This window comes from Pipistrellus kuhlii, unplaced genomic scaffold, assembly GCF_014108245.1.
Source record: "Pipistrellus kuhlii isolate mPipKuh1 unplaced genomic scaffold, mPipKuh1.p scaffold_m20_p_52, whole genome shotgun sequence".
NCBI classification, from domain to species: Eukaryota; Metazoa; Chordata; class Mammalia; order Chiroptera; family Vespertilionidae; genus Pipistrellus; species Pipistrellus kuhlii.
Window position 1 is genome coordinate 962,694 of NW_023425554.1, and position 15,544 is coordinate 978,237.

Here is a 15,544-nt window from a genome sequence, read left to right on the forward strand (position 1 = left end):
GGGATTTACTATCGGAGAAAGGGAGGGAGGAAGAGACTGAACATAAACTGCACCTATGGATGAGGACAATGGGGGATGGGGAGGGGGCGGAGGGTGGGGTGGGAACCTGGTGGAGGGGGGAAGAAATGAGGAACCTTTGTAATAATATGAACAATAAAGATTGATTAAAAAAAAAAAAAAAGATAATGGGCCAAATGGGCCAGTACTGCCCCTAAAGCTCTATTCTCAAAATGGTGGGAGAGGGAATATATGGAATAATGCAATGAAAGATGTCAGATAAAGCAAATTCCAGAGGGGTGGGAAACTTTCTAGAGCAGAGACTAGAGAACATGATACTTATCTAGGTAACAGGAATTCATTCCAGGATGGATGGTTTTAGAAGAAAAAGCCCTTCCCAAATGAACACCAATTCTCCACCTGACTTATTCCATAGAACCCTGGCTTTCTCAATCTGAGACCCTACAGAGACTCCATTTCCAACCTTCTATGGGATGGGCCAGAGGGGGCATTTTCCCAACTACATAAATCAGGATTCAGTCTCTGACTATTTTTTTACCCTAAATGCTGGCCCAGACCCCTCTCTCTTTCCTCTTCAAAACCCCAGGGAGACCTCTTCCACCCTCATGGCAATGCCCAAAGCCCCCAAAGTCTGGCTAGATCAGCCCTTGCATCACAGAACTGCACGTCCACCTGCTTACAAGGGCAATGTTGACTAGGATGCCCCAGGAGCTCTGTGAGATCAGGAGCCTCTTCTCTAAAACCTGTCAAAGCAGGCAAGACATTAGTTTTCTAGCCACCTTTATGAGTTCACTTGCCCCATGTGGGTAGTGGCCACTATGTGGGATAACCCAAAACATAATGTTTCCATCATTGCAGGAAATCCCACTGGACAGCAATGCTTTAGAAATTGGACAGGTCACTTTAAAACAAGTAAAATCCAAAACAGACCGTGAGATGGGGGATTCTAGGAGAAACAAAGAGCAAAGACATAGAATGGAACAGAAGCCAGGGGCCCAGAGTACCCAGAATAGGAGTTTGGGTTTTATTTTATATACAGTGTATTTTAGAACAGCAGAATTATGTTGTAATCCATCTAGTGTATTTTGTCATGTACTCTCAAATCTGATTACTAGTCCAGTTTTGCGTGGAGTTTGTCTAACATTCTATCATTTTCTTGAGTGAAATTTTACCCCAGAGTCAACCAGAGCCAAACTCATATTCAATGAGATCAATTGTCATTTTACAAAGTCAAAGGAAAGGTTTTAAAAGTAAAATAAAGTTCTGGCTGGTGTGGCTCAGTTGGCTGAGTGCCATCAAAAGGTTGCAGGTCTGATTCCTGTTCAGGGCACATACCCAGGTTTTGTGTTTAATCACAATCAATGGATGTTTCTCGCTCTAAAATCAATTTTTTTTAAATTTAAAAACAAAATAAAAATGTTTCTTGGATGCACACTTATTAACTGAATTATATCACCTTTTTAGCATTGAGTCTCTACCAATCACTAGAGATGAAGATCCCTTTAATACCTGTCTCACTCTCCCCAAGTCATTTAAAAAATATATATTTTTATTGATTTCAGAGAGAGAAAGGGAGAGGGAGAATAGTTTATCTCCCTCAGTCTGCAGGTTCAAGGGAGTGCAAGAACAAATGTCTCACAGCAGACAGCAGGTGTTAAGTCACACAAGGAACCATAGCCATAGCCATCATCTTTATATGTCTATCCATATCCAATACCACCAAATGATCAGGCTGACTATCGACCTATTGGGTTATCTTACTTATAGCAAAGACACTAGGCTGACACCAAATCCTGAGAGACAGTTTTATGAAGAGTGGCAGCTTCAGTGAAGAGCCCCAGAATACAAATCTTTTTTTTATCTGCAGCCACCACAGGCCTTTTCTGGCATATTCTGACATTCCTTATACCCAGGAAAAGAGAACAAGCTAAGAAAGGGGTGCACAGGAGTCCTGGGCAGGTTTGTACCACTGTGGGCACATGGGTTACTTGAGCACTCTAGAGGATTTTTACAAGAACAAACCAAAATGGGTGCTCCACTTTGTTTCTGCTTCATAAATTTGCAAACATTCGACAAATCAGGTTGCGTGCAAAAAGGAAAGTCTTCAAAACCATCAAGAACCTTTTATTACTTTTTAAAATCCTCACCCAAGGATATGTTTTTATTGATTTTTAGAAAGAGAGGAAAGGAAGGAGGGAGAGGAGGAGAGAAAAACTGATGTACTGCCTGCTGTATGTGCCCCAACAGGAGATAGTATCCACAACCTAGATATGTGCCCCTACTGGGAATCAACTCTGCAACTATTTGGTTTACGAAATGATGCTCCAACCAAATAAACCAAAACCATCAAGAGCCTTTTAATTAACGTAAGACATTTCTCATTCTCAAAAAACAAAACAAAAACATGCTAGTTAATTCACTGTAGTACAAACTCGTTGGTTGGGCTTTAGGGTTCAACCCCTCCCCCAATATTATTCAATGTTCACACATATACATTTTTCTGGAGAAAGAATCCACAGCATCCATCATATCTTCAAAGAGACCTCAGACCTCCCCTCAAATTAAGAACTGAAGCTCTAGCCGAGACCGGTTTGGCTCAATGGATAGAGCGTCGGCTTGGGGACTGAAAGGTCCCAGGTTCGATTCCGGTCAAGGGCATGTACCTTGGTTACGGGCACATCCCCAGTAGGGGGTGTGCAAGAGGCAGCTGGTTGATGACTCTCTCATCGATGTTTCTATCAATAGCTCTCTATCTCTCTCCCTTCCTCTCTGTACAAAATCAATAAAATATATATTTAAAAAAAACAAACAAAAAACTGAAGCTCTAGTGAGAAGCAGGGCTATTTTTTCCTTGGCCACTGGACTCTCCATTATTTGAGCCCCTTAAAGGACTAAATAAAGCAAAATAAACTGTAGAAAAATTATTGCTCTAGCAATGCTTAACACTTGTTTTTGACTAAGGAAATCTGAGTAGCTTTCAGTAATACTAGAAGAATGCCAAGCAACAGACTACAAGAACTCAAGTACACAAACAGCTCAGCAAATGACAACAGTTTTTGCAAACATGGACAAAGATGAAGTCAGCCTACTGAAATGTTCATTACAAATTCATTCATGTAAATGTCTACTGAAATTTATCTACCTGGTCTCTTATCCTAGTCTTGCCCTATGCTTCCCTGATGGTCTAAGCCAGGGGTGAGGAAACCTTTTTTCTGCCAAGGGTCATTTGGATATTTATATTAAAAGGCCAAATAAAACTATCAACTTAAAAATTAGCTTGCTATATTTAGTCAAACATTTAATTAACTCACCCCTAATGCCTTGGCAGGGCCAAACCAAATTATTTTGTGGGGCTTTTACGGCCTGAAGTTCCCCACCCAACTTATCTCTGTTTCCTGAGGGATGTTTTTTTGGCCAAACTGGCCCTTTTACTGGTGGCCCAAGCCCTCTCACCCACCCAAGAGACCCTTGAGATTTGGTGTGACTCCTCCCAGAGCCCCACAGCAGCTCCCCCTGTACCTGGGACCTGGTAAGAAAAACTGTTTTTCATTCCTCTACTATAGGATTCTTTTAAAATATATATATATATATATATATATATATATATATATATATATATATATATATATATATATATATATTTATATTTTACTGACTTTTTACAGAGAGGAAGAAAGAGGGATAGAGTTAGAAACATCAATCAGCTACTTCCTGCACACCTCCTACTGAGGATGTGTCCACAACCAATGTACATGCCCTTGATCAGAATCGAACCTGGGACCTTTCAGTCCGCAGGTCGACGCTCTATCCACTGAGCCAAACTGGTTAGGGCTAGCATAGGATTCTATACATTCATCCTTAACAACATATATTCACTTCACCCTTTTCTTTTTTCTTTATATTGTATCTTTTTACTCTCTTTTCTTTAAAAAAAAAAAAAAATTAGCATGTGTTTTTTAATTGATTTTAGAAAGAGAAGAAGGGAGGAGAGAAACATTGATAAGAGAAAAATATCAATCAGCTGGAATGCCTCCTGCACACCCCGCTCTACCAGGAATCAATCCCAACACCAGGGCATGTGCCCTGAACGGGAATCCAACTGTGACGACCTCTTGGTGCATGTTAAGACACCAACCAACTCTGCCACACCTACCAGGCTACCCTTTTCTTCTTCAGCTAATTCTGATTTACCACTTCAGTATGAAAAAATAACTTGCATTTCACCCATCCAAAATTTCTTGCTTTAAGGAGTACACTCTACTTCTAGTAAAAGACAGATGGTTTAAGAAAAAAAAAAAAAATCCCACCTAGCATGTTTCATAATAACCACCAATATACTGCTGGAGCTATTTCTTGAGGTGAACAAGTGAAGGACAGAGACAGGCTACAAGTGCCATGTTTAACGCAAGGTGGTTCGGCCTTCCATCCTGCACATGGTCAGGGATGAGCAATGATCTGATTCAGAGTCTCCTGCCATCAGAAAGCACTACTGGGGAAGACTCACTCTTGACCTTGAGGACAGGGTATCAGAGAGAACAAGCTCTTGATGTCCCTGTTAGAGCCCCTGGATTCAGCTGTGCCTTAGCCCCAACTCCAAACTTCTTGACAAATCAGCCAACCAATTTCCTCTTGTTGTAACTAGATTTGTTATATTTATACTAAAGAGACCTATCCAATACAACCATTTCCTAAAAGAACTGACATCTTATTTTAAAAGTTTGTAGGACAGTATCTACAGAACAAGTAGCTTGCCTTTCACACGCTCACGCACGTGCACATATACCTGTTTTGCCTGTTGCAAACTACTGACAATCTTCACCTTTACATGACTTCTCAACTTCACCACCACTCCCACTTCCTACAGAGCTTCTAGCAAGCAGTGGGTACAAGGAAGAAGAAAAAAATCAATGCAGTTCACCTGCTACTAAAAAGCATATCCAGGAGGGGTCACCCTTGGGCAAATGTCATAGTAACAGTAATAATAATAGGAAATAAGTAGAGTATTACAATGTTATAGCAATAGAAAATAATTAAAGTGTTATAAGAAATATAGAAAAATTATTTCTTGTGAAATATTAAAGAGCATGGAGAATGACCACGCTAGCCAAGCCCTAGCTGCACCCTACTGATAAGACCATAGCTGAATGCTTATCCTTAGGAATGACATATGTAAACCTGATAGACACCTTCTGAGTGACACTGTGATTGATAAGAAGCTTGTACTCTGATTAACACTTGTGTGATGACATATGTGACTGATAGCCACCTGGATTGCCATGGGTCAGAAAAGGCTTAAAAACAGGTCCCCAACTTTAGACACCGATCATCCTCTTGGTCCACGTTCCAAGGACAGTATCTACAGAACAAGTAGCTTGCCTTTCACACACTCACTTGACCCAACCAGATGGCCAGCCACCCAAAGATGGATCCACCACTGTCCACAGAGAACGCCACTCTTCCCTGGGGACCCCATTAAGTTTGAGGAGCCCACAGCACCAGGAACCTTGTGAGTAATCAAGTGTGCCGTGTGATTTGCAACTGCATATTCTTGTGTGGCGTAACTCCTCCAGCAGCCTTAACTATATTAATTTTTCTTTAGTCTTGCTTGCTTATTAGTCTCTTTGCTAGCAACTACTTAATGTATGAACACCTGCACAGTTAAGTTGATCTCAAGGGATGCCTACCCTCTACTCAGACAGCAATTAATGAACAGAATGCAAAATGGCCAAAAAGGGAGGAGAAATCAAGGTAACCAGTTACCACTGAGTAGTATCTAACACAATGTTATTTCACACTGTTCTGATATGACCCACAATAAAAGACACATTTTATTATGTACACAATAAATGAAATAAAAGTTTTTATAAAGTACCCTTGAGTGGAGGGCACCCTTTAACATTTCTCTTTTTTTCCTTACACAATAACTGCAATCTACCTAATTCAATAACTGCAATCTACCTAATTCATGCCATTACCCACAGTATGAAAAACACATAATAAAACAAGAATTACTTTCTCTTAAAAATCTAGATTCTGGTCAAAGTTCTTAGAGCCAAAAATCTATTATCCCATTTCACATATAGGAAACTGAGGCTTGGGAGGGTATACAACTGTTCCAAGACAGGTATAGTGTACTCCTTCCTATAGCCAGCACCCCTGCCCCCCACCTGTGCTGGCAGATTCCATACTCCATGCAGTTCTCTCATTTCAATTCTCACAATAACCTGCTCCCACGAAATATGTGTTTCCTCAAACACAGTGGAAAGTGTTTCAAATATAAAATCATAAATTTATCTCACTCTTCCTTTTCTTTTACACCAAACAAAATCTCAAATACCATTTCACCCACAGGCATGTATGTGTCATTGCCTGGGATAAGACAACTGGGGACATGAGCCATCCACAAGGACATAGGAATTACTAATTCCTGTTTCTGGGAATTGCACAAGCCCAAGCCCAAGCCCAAGCCCAAGCCTCCCCTGGCACTGCTTCACAGTGTGCCAATGTCTGTGGACATAACAGCAACTAGGAACAAACAAGAAGTTTCGGCTGTAAAATGGACAACAAGACCAAGAAGATGACCCATAGGCAAAAGGGGCCTGGATAGCTTTTCTCAAAGCTCTTCAGGCAGAGCAAAGCAAGCACTCCCTATTCCCACCAGAATATAATAGAGGCTCCTGCTTATTCTCCCCATCTGATCAAAATAAAAATGAGACACCACCCCTTACTCCCCCCACCCCCACATTAGAACCCATTTTACAAATAATGGGGCATGTTACATAACTTGCCTGAGGTCAAGGCCAGAAGAGGGTCCATCTGGGACTGAAACCTGAAGGTAGACTCCATAGTTCTCCCTCTCTGGTACACGGTTCCACCCAAACCCAACCAACCCTGCTAGCACAGCCCAAAGTCCTGGAATTTTCTATGTTGGGAGAACAGGCCAACACTGTCAAGGAAAAGATCACAGAATACCCTATTACTTAGCATGAACAACAACAAAAAGTATTTATTTGTAATATGTCACAGGTCAAAAAGAAATAGCATATGCATTCGAGTACTCTAATTGACAGTTAAATACTCAGATTTGATAAATCTCTAAAAGAAATATGTTCTCCAATTGGGTTTAACACAAAAGGAATCTCCACACGGAAATGGATCCTAACAGCATCTAGAAATGGTGAATGGCATGGACTGGTTCTTCTGGTCAATAGGCCCAAAGTCCATTAGCTGGATCTCAGCCTTCCAGCCAGGAAATGTGTTTCCCTGAAATATTCAGCTATCTTGCCCCCCTTCTAGGGAGGTCCTGACTTGTGACACAAATCTTCCAGGAGACCAGAATCTTTTCCCCAAAGCCAGATGTCAACACAATTCAAATTAAGGTCAAAGCAAGCAGAGAAGTTATGAAGGTATGCTGGAAAAACCTCAGTTCATCAGCAATCTCTGGCAACCTGGCCATTGCCTTTGTCCAGGTAACCAGGCTTTCATGAAACAGACACGTTACAGTTTAGGCCTGAAGATACACTGGACCACCGTCCTCTGCTGGATCACTTCCCCAAACTCTTCAGCCAGGATCCCTGGGTGGCAGTCACCAGAGCTGCCACTTTTCCACCAATCCCATTATCACCACTTTTAATCTATCAGATAAAAACAAATTCTCACTTAAAAACAACCTTAACCTCCTCTCTCCATTCAGAAAGGCACCTGGCCGATCTTGGTGTCACCTAGTACACTTTCCTAACCCTCATCAATGTGACTCTTACCCTGGTACCTAATCGCATTTCAATTTTGGCTATGGTCAATGACAGCAAGCAAGTAGCTAACCTTGAGAGTGCACTGCCTCATTTTACTGTCACCCGAAAGATTCGTAAATGGAGTTTGGGGAAGGTTGAGGGACAGCAGATCCAGGATTCAAAATGGGGTCTAATTATGCCACAATGGTTAGAGCAGGCCAGAAGAAAATGAAGATAGGACTGGACACCAAGAGTCCATTCAAGCCCTCCCACTCTCTCTCTCCAGAGCACTCAGATAACACTGAACTCCTAGTTTAGGATCAGGAATTCAGGAAACAAAGTCCAGCTCTGGGCAAAAGAGAGTAGAAAGGTCACAGAGCAAGATCTGAGACACTTCTGCTTCTCAGAACAAACTCAAGACCACATTTTGTTTTCACACAATTGCTATGTGTGTGGGGATAATGTTAAAAACCTCACCCTTATAAACAAGACACTGTGTTAAGGGGGGGGGGGGGGGAATGACGACGACTCATCGAACTTTTCTAGAAGACTAATTTGTATAGTTTTCAAAAAGTCATACCCTTTGTCTAGCAATTCCCACTCTAGACATGAAAAAAGAGAGAAAACTTAAAAATCACATGCAAAAATAGCAGAATTAAACTATAGTATTTCATGTTAGATTAGACAACCATTTATCTTTGTTTTCTTTTTGTTAATCCTTACCCAAGGATTCCTCCTCCACCCCATTGCTTTTTAGAGGGAGCAAAAGGGAGGAAGGGCAGAGAGAAACATGGATGTGAGAGACACATCAATTGGTTGCCTCCCACATTCACTGGAAATCAAACCTGCAACGCAAGCACTCCTCTTGTCCAGGAATTGAACCTGAGATCCTTTGGTATGAGGGCCAATACTCTAACCACTAAACCATACCAACCAGGAGTTCGGCAAACATTTCAAACATAGCATTTTGGAAATGTTCACAATGTAAATTTTTTTTTTTTAAGTTAAGAGAGTACATCCGATTTTGTTACTCCTATAGAAAGACTAGAAAAATAGATTTAAAAGATTTCACATTTAACACCATCTTAATATTCTATTTTCCAAATTCTTTAAAATAATCATGTGCTACTTTTGTTTTTAAAGAAAAAATCCTTACAGCCCAGCCAGAGTGGTTCAGTGGTTGAGTACTGACCCATGAACCAGGTCACAGTTTGATTCCTCCTGTCAGGACACTTGCCTGGGTTGAGGGCTCAATTCCCAGTAGGAGATGTGCAGAAAGCAGCCAATCAATGATTCTCATCATTGATGTTTCTATCCCTCTCTTACTCTTCCTTCTCTCTTTGAAATCAATAAAAGACAAGTGAACAAATTAACGAAGAAGTAAAACAAAACAAAACCCTACAATCTCATTTTCAAATGTGGACCAACCAAGTCTATTCCCTTCAGGGTTGAATGGGACAGTTAGTTGTTTTGCTCTAACTATATTTCTTTAGAATGAAATACATCCATGATTTATGCTGAAATATATAGATGCAGATTTTTAAAACCAAATTAATTAACTTAAAGCCTGTTTAGACTGAAGAAAAAAACTAAATGTTTCTAAAATCTCCCTTCATAACAACAGTATGAGGTTGGGGTACATCTTCCAAACTGTTTTCTTTCTTTCTTTTTCTTTTTTTAAAATATATTTTATTGATTTTTCACAGAGAGGAAGAGAGAGGGATAGAGAGTTAGAAACATCGATGAGAATCATCGATCAGCTGCCTCTTGCACACACCCCCACTGGGGATGTGCCCGCAACCAAGGTACATGCCCTTGCCCGGAATTGAACCCAGGAACTTTCAGTCCACAGGCCGACACTCTATCCACTGAGCCAAACCGGTCCCGGCCCAAACTGTTTTCTGTGCCTTATTAGAATTTCAAACTGTTCTCCAACAATGTATAGTTAAAAAAACTAAATGGGAATCAAACTACCCAGACTGTACAACATGCTAACATCCTTGCACTTTCATTTCCTTATTCTTTTTTTCTTTTAAATATATTTTATTGTCTTTTTACAGAGAGGGAGAGGGAAAGAGAGTTAGAAACATTGATGAGAGAGAAATGTCTATCAGCTGCCTCTTGCACACCTCCTATTGGGGATGTTCCAGCAACCAAGATACATGCTCTTGACTGGGATCGAACCTGGGACCTTTCAGTCCGCAGGCCGACGCTCTATCCACTGAGCCAAACCGGTTAGGGCTCATATCCTTATTCTTTTAAATGGCCATACTATATTCCATTAAGCTTTTTGTAAAAGCGCTAGAAAAATCAATGCCGTTAAAAAGTTATTGTGTAGCCTCAAAAAGTTACCATGACCCACTAATTCCATGCCTAGGCATCTACCCGAGAGAAATTAATACATATGTCCACACAAAAATGTGCACATGAACACTGATAGCATTCCAAGTATCTATCAACTGATGAAGGGATAAAATGTAGTATATCCATATAACGGAATAGCATTCAGTTATAAAAGGAACAAAGTACTGACTCATACTACAGTACAAACCCTGAAAACATTATACCGCATCAAAGCAGCTAGACACAAAGTTATGTTATATAATTCCTGAAATGTACAAAATAGGCAAACACTGGATTGTACACTTTAAATGTTTTTATTATTGTTGAGTTTTAGAGAGAAAATGGGAGGGAGGGAAGGAGAGAGAGAGGAAGGGCCATCAATCAGAGCGATACATTGATTGGTTGTGACCATAGGGTACAAGGGACAATGCCCCACTGGCCAGGGCTGAATTGTACATTTTAAATTGGTGAACTGTATCATGTGAAAATTATTATATGTGTAAGTAAAGCTGTCATTATACACAGTTTATATTCAATAAACATTTGGGGATGAATACATTAATAAATATATGTACCAAACAAGTCATCAAGCAAATACCTTTTTGTCTTCCCTTGTGCATAGTAAGAGCTCAGGAACTAATTGTTGATATGGATTAGCCAATCACATACACATGAAATGAGAATTTCAAAGAAAGTGCTCAATCTTTTTTTCAATCAAGTTTTTATTGACAATGAGATTCACATTAAGAAATGCTACCCATACCTGTTTATTATTTGTGGCACGATTTATCACTCTCTAAGACACTTTTCTCAGGTCAGAGTTGAACAGCCTAAACCAGGGGTCGGCAACCTTTAAGACATAAAGAGCCACTTGGACTTGTTTCCGAAGGAAAAAAAAAAAACCTGGGAGCCGCAAAACCATTGTGACATTTAAAACAAATATAACTCTGCATATATTGTTTCTTACCTTAATGCTATATACCGGATCGTGCAGAAAAAGGATTTTTTCACTTAACAAAAAGAGCCGCATGCGGCTCCAGAGCCGCAGGTTGCCGACACCTGGCCTAAACCCACCCACCACATTTCAAACTGCTAAGTAGTAAATATACAGTAGTAGACAGTGCACAGAAATACTACATTCCACAATGCCTGGACTATTAATAAGTTTACTGCAATTTTTAGAGATCTTAATGTTATCTTAGTTAAAATTCACATTCAAGTCCTACTATGTCTCCTGTTAACAATAATTTATTAACATAAAAGGAATTATTTGCAGCTGGTATTTTGGACATCCCAAATTCTTGCTCAATTATCTCTTCAGTTTATTCACTCAAAGAATATTTTAGGTGCTTTAATAGAAATTAAGGATACAATATAGAATAAAAATAGACAAAGCGAAGCAAACAAAATCCTGTCTTAATGGAACTTAACAGTCCAGTAAAAAGAAAATAATTTAGGACAATTTTATTTTTAGACTTGTTACGGTTTTGTGTGTGTGTGTGTGTTTTTTTTAAATATATTTTATTGATTTTGTACAGAGAGGAAGGGAGAGAGATAGAGAGTTAGAATCATCGATGAGAGTCATCGACCACTGCCTCTTGCACACCCTCTACTGGGGATGTGCCCGCAACCAAGGTACATGCCCTTGACCGGAATCGAACCCGGGACCTTCCAGTCCCCAAGCCAACTCTCTATCCATTGAGCCAAACCGGTTTCGGCTGTGTGTGTGTTTTTTTTAATCCACACCCAGGGATATGTCTTTTTATTGATTCTAGAGCCAGAGAATGGGAGAGGGAGACAGAATCATTGATGTAAAAGACAAAATCCATTGGTTTTCTCACACATGTGGCCCAACCAGAACCTGGGCTTGTGTCCTGACCAGGAATTGACATAGAACACTCTAATCAGAGAACACCAGCCAGAGCATAAACTCATGCCTTATGAGTTAAATGTCATCATCAGCAAGGAATCCCCACATTCCTCAATGTGCAAATGTGAATGTCCAGTAATGTTAGTACCAATTTTCAGTGACAAGCCTTTCCTTTTATACTTTTACCACATAAAGACAAACAACCTATTTCACAAATTTATTTAGTATAAAAAATTAAAACATTTTACATGCACATAATTGTGAGAGTGTCAGTGGGCTGTTCGAAAATTTAACAGCCCAGAGTCTTCAAGTTACTGAGGCACCAAAAGCTTTTGCTTTAAGAAAAAGCGAGGACAGTCATGCCTTATAGTTAACTGTCATCATCAGCAAGGAATCCCCACATACTGTCCACTGAAAGGTGGCAGGTTCCATTCCCAATCGGATGCATTCGGGGGAGGCAAGCGATGGATGTTTCTCTCATCCTCTCTCTAAAATTAATTTTATTAAATTATTATCTGTGCACATATACCATTACCTCCTCCCTCCCGTACATGACCTCCCTCCCCAGAGTTTTGTGTCCATTGGTTGTACTTATATGCATGTATACAAGTCCTTCCATTGATCTCTTATCTACCCCAGATCTCCCTACCCTCCCCCTGTAATTTGACAGTCTGCTTGTTGCTTTACTGTCTCTTAAAATTAATTTAATAAAAAAAAAAAACCCACGAAAAATAGAAAAAAGATAAGGCAATCAATAATCCGATTTGTGTAACATGAAAATATCCACCACCACCAAAAGCAGAAGTGCAATTTAGTACAAAGATCACAACTGGCTCAAAAAGATAACTTTTGGAAAAAAGGTCTAAAACTCAATTACTCCACCTCTTCAGTCCTTAAGTATGTTTCCTACCAAGATAGGGAGCACGGTGGATAATTAGGGGATGCATTTTGTTTCAGACCAGACTTTTCCTTCTCGATTTGGTAAGCTGAAACCAGCTCAGAGTTTTACCGGCTCCAGGCTGAAGCTTTTGGGGAGAAGGAGTTGGTTATCTACAATGCCTTGCTGGAAGATACTCCCCATCCAAATTATAACGAAAGGAATGTTTTATTAAATTACTGGCAAAGTCATAAAACTGTGCCATCTAAAACCTTGAAATTGAAAGCACATTCATAAATCCTGTTGACTATCGCTTATCTTACAAATTCTAAGGACTACAAATTCCAAGGGGCTCACAATTTAAGGAACCTGACAGCCTCATTCATGAAAATCTCCCAACTGTATTATAGTACCAAAGAGCCACTGGCTTAGAGGTACACAGAGACTTGTTTTTTTGTAAACTCGGACATCCACAGCCCTCTCAAAGGTAAGCAAAGACACTTCAAGTCTCATTAGGCACAAGCTGCAAAGTGGTCACTTCCTGCATCCAACACACAGGTAAAAACGAACCCAAGGGCCAAGAATATAAACCCTACCAGGTTGCATGAAACATCAAATGAGTAAACAACTACATAAAAACACTTAAAAAACAACAACAAAAAAAAAACAGTGCGTGGTCTTGCGTAAAAGGGAAGTCAGCCAGCCACTCAGCACATGACTCATCCACCGGCCTGAACACTATCCACTACACCAAAGTGGGATTTCCCATCTTCGTCCAAGGCCAGCTTCGGGGGCGTCTCTGTTAGGTAAAGCTGTGCTATTTCCATGCGCGGGGGGGGGGGGGGGTGTCATTTTATGTCTCCGAATCACAACTCCCATCACATCCCAAGTCCAAACCACCAAATAAACGGGACAGTCAGTAGCAAGGACGCCAAGCGAGCAACGACCCAGCAAAACAAAGCGCCCAGCGAAGGGCTGCCAGGCTGAAAGGAGTTGGGTGAAGAGGACCAAGCTCGCCCCCCAGGCGGAGGGCAGCGGCAGCCTGCTCCCGGGAGGGAGCAGCCGCGTTCTCCGCAGAGCTCCGAGGACACTCGGGAAGGTGAGGAAATGGGGGCGGGGGCGCGATGCCCCAGCCCAGGCGTAAGGACCAAGGCGGCGGGGTGGGCAGAGCGCGCGCCGGACCCGACCCACGTGAGCGGTCGGGCCGAGGCCAAGGCCGCTCCGAGGACCGCGGCGCCGCGGGCACCTCGCCGGGCCCGGACTTACCCGGGCCGGGCGCGCCGCTGGCCCCGCAGCGGCCGCTTCCTCCTCCTCCTCACTTGACAAAATGGCGGCGACAGGAAGTGCTGAGCGCCTTGGCCCGCCCCCCCTTCCCCCGGCCGCCCGCCCGCCCCGGCGCGGCGCACGCGCCCCCCGCAGGAGCCCCCGCCCCGCTGACCGGCTCGACCCCGGGGGCGTCGGCGCCAATGACCGGGCGAGCGAGCGGCCCGACGCCCCGACGCCAACGGCGCGGGCGACCCCGGCGCGAGCGGGCGGCGCGGGGACGCGGGAGGCCCGCAGGCCCGAGCCCGCGTCGCCCCGGCCTTCCTACCCTCGTGCCGATGGCGTCGAGGCTGGCGCACCGGCCCATTACGCAATGCAGGTGACGCGGGCGGCGCTGAGAGCCCTCGCCGGCCGCCCTGAGCCTCCCGCCGCCCCGAAGGGCACTGGTCCTCACCTGAAACGCTAGGCCGCACGCCGCCCCCACCGGCCGCCGCAGCCTCCTCCTGGAGCTGTTATGCGGCGCCGGGGCCCGCCCGTCGCGCCCGCCGCTCCGCCGCGCTCACAGGCCCCGCTCGCCGGCGAGCACCGCCGGCAGCCGCCACCGTCGCAGCCACTGCTTCGGCACCTTGGCTGCGGGAGAGCAGAACAAACAGCCCTGCCGCCGCCGCCGCCGCCGCCGCCGCCAGCGCACTGACGTCACCGTGCACGCTGTGCGCGCGGCCCGGCGTCGCCGCCGCCCGGCGTGCGCGCCCCCGAGATGGCGCCCGGAGCGTGCGAGCTCGGGAGAGCCCGCGGCCGCGAGGTAAGTGCGCGAGGCGGGCGGGCGGGGCTGGGGAACCCCGCAGGCCCCGCGAGGGGGACTCTTCCGATGGAGGGCGGGGCCCACAGGCTGAGGGCGGGGCCCGGAAGACCCGGAGGAGGCTGAGGAGACGTTCCTCAAACCCCGTGCAGACTGACTGACGGAAGGAACCGCGGGGAGACCGGAGGCTGCGTTCAGGGGAAAGATCTGAAGGCGGAGATAGACGTCCACAATTTAGGAAGGTTCTGACGATCGGCCCTCAAAGAGGAAGGCCGGGGATGAGAAATCTCCTAGACGGACGGCAAAGGCGAGGAGAGACCCAGGTTGAGGGGGATCTGAAGGGTGTAGGAGGAGTTTGGGGGTGCTGGGGCGCCAGCACTGGGGTGAGGGAAGGAGTGGAGGCTGTCACAGGGCTGAAGTGGCATCTGTCTTGGCTAGCCACCGGGGGCTAAGATAGAAGTAAAAACTGGAAGGTGCCCCAAACCGGTTTGGCTCAGTGGATAGAGCGTCGGCCTGCGGACTGAGGGGTTCCGGGTTCGATTCTGGTCAAGGACATGTGCCTTGGTTGCGGGCGCATCCCCAGTGGGCGGTGTGCAGGAGGCAGCTGGCTTCTCTCACCCATGTTTCTAGCTCTCTATTCCTCT

General features: G+C 44.0%; 1 protein-coding gene across 3 annotated transcripts in view; it reads right to left on the reverse strand.

Moving 5' to 3' along the window:
- BRD4 (bromodomain containing 4) overlaps positions 1-14,819 on the reverse strand; it is an 89,699-nt gene extending 74,880 nt beyond the window's left edge. The window contains exon 1 of one of the 3 annotated variants that reach the window (XM_045573567.1): positions 14,556-14,819. The gene's annotated coding sequence lies outside the window, so the exon portion shown is untranslated. Of the gene's footprint in view, positions 1-14,104; positions 14,225-14,555 lie in introns of those variants that run through there. The other 2 variants (XM_036415920.2, XM_036415921.2) reach the window with 2 other exon arrangements.
- Between the last annotated feature and the right edge of the window lie 725 nt (positions 14,820-15,544).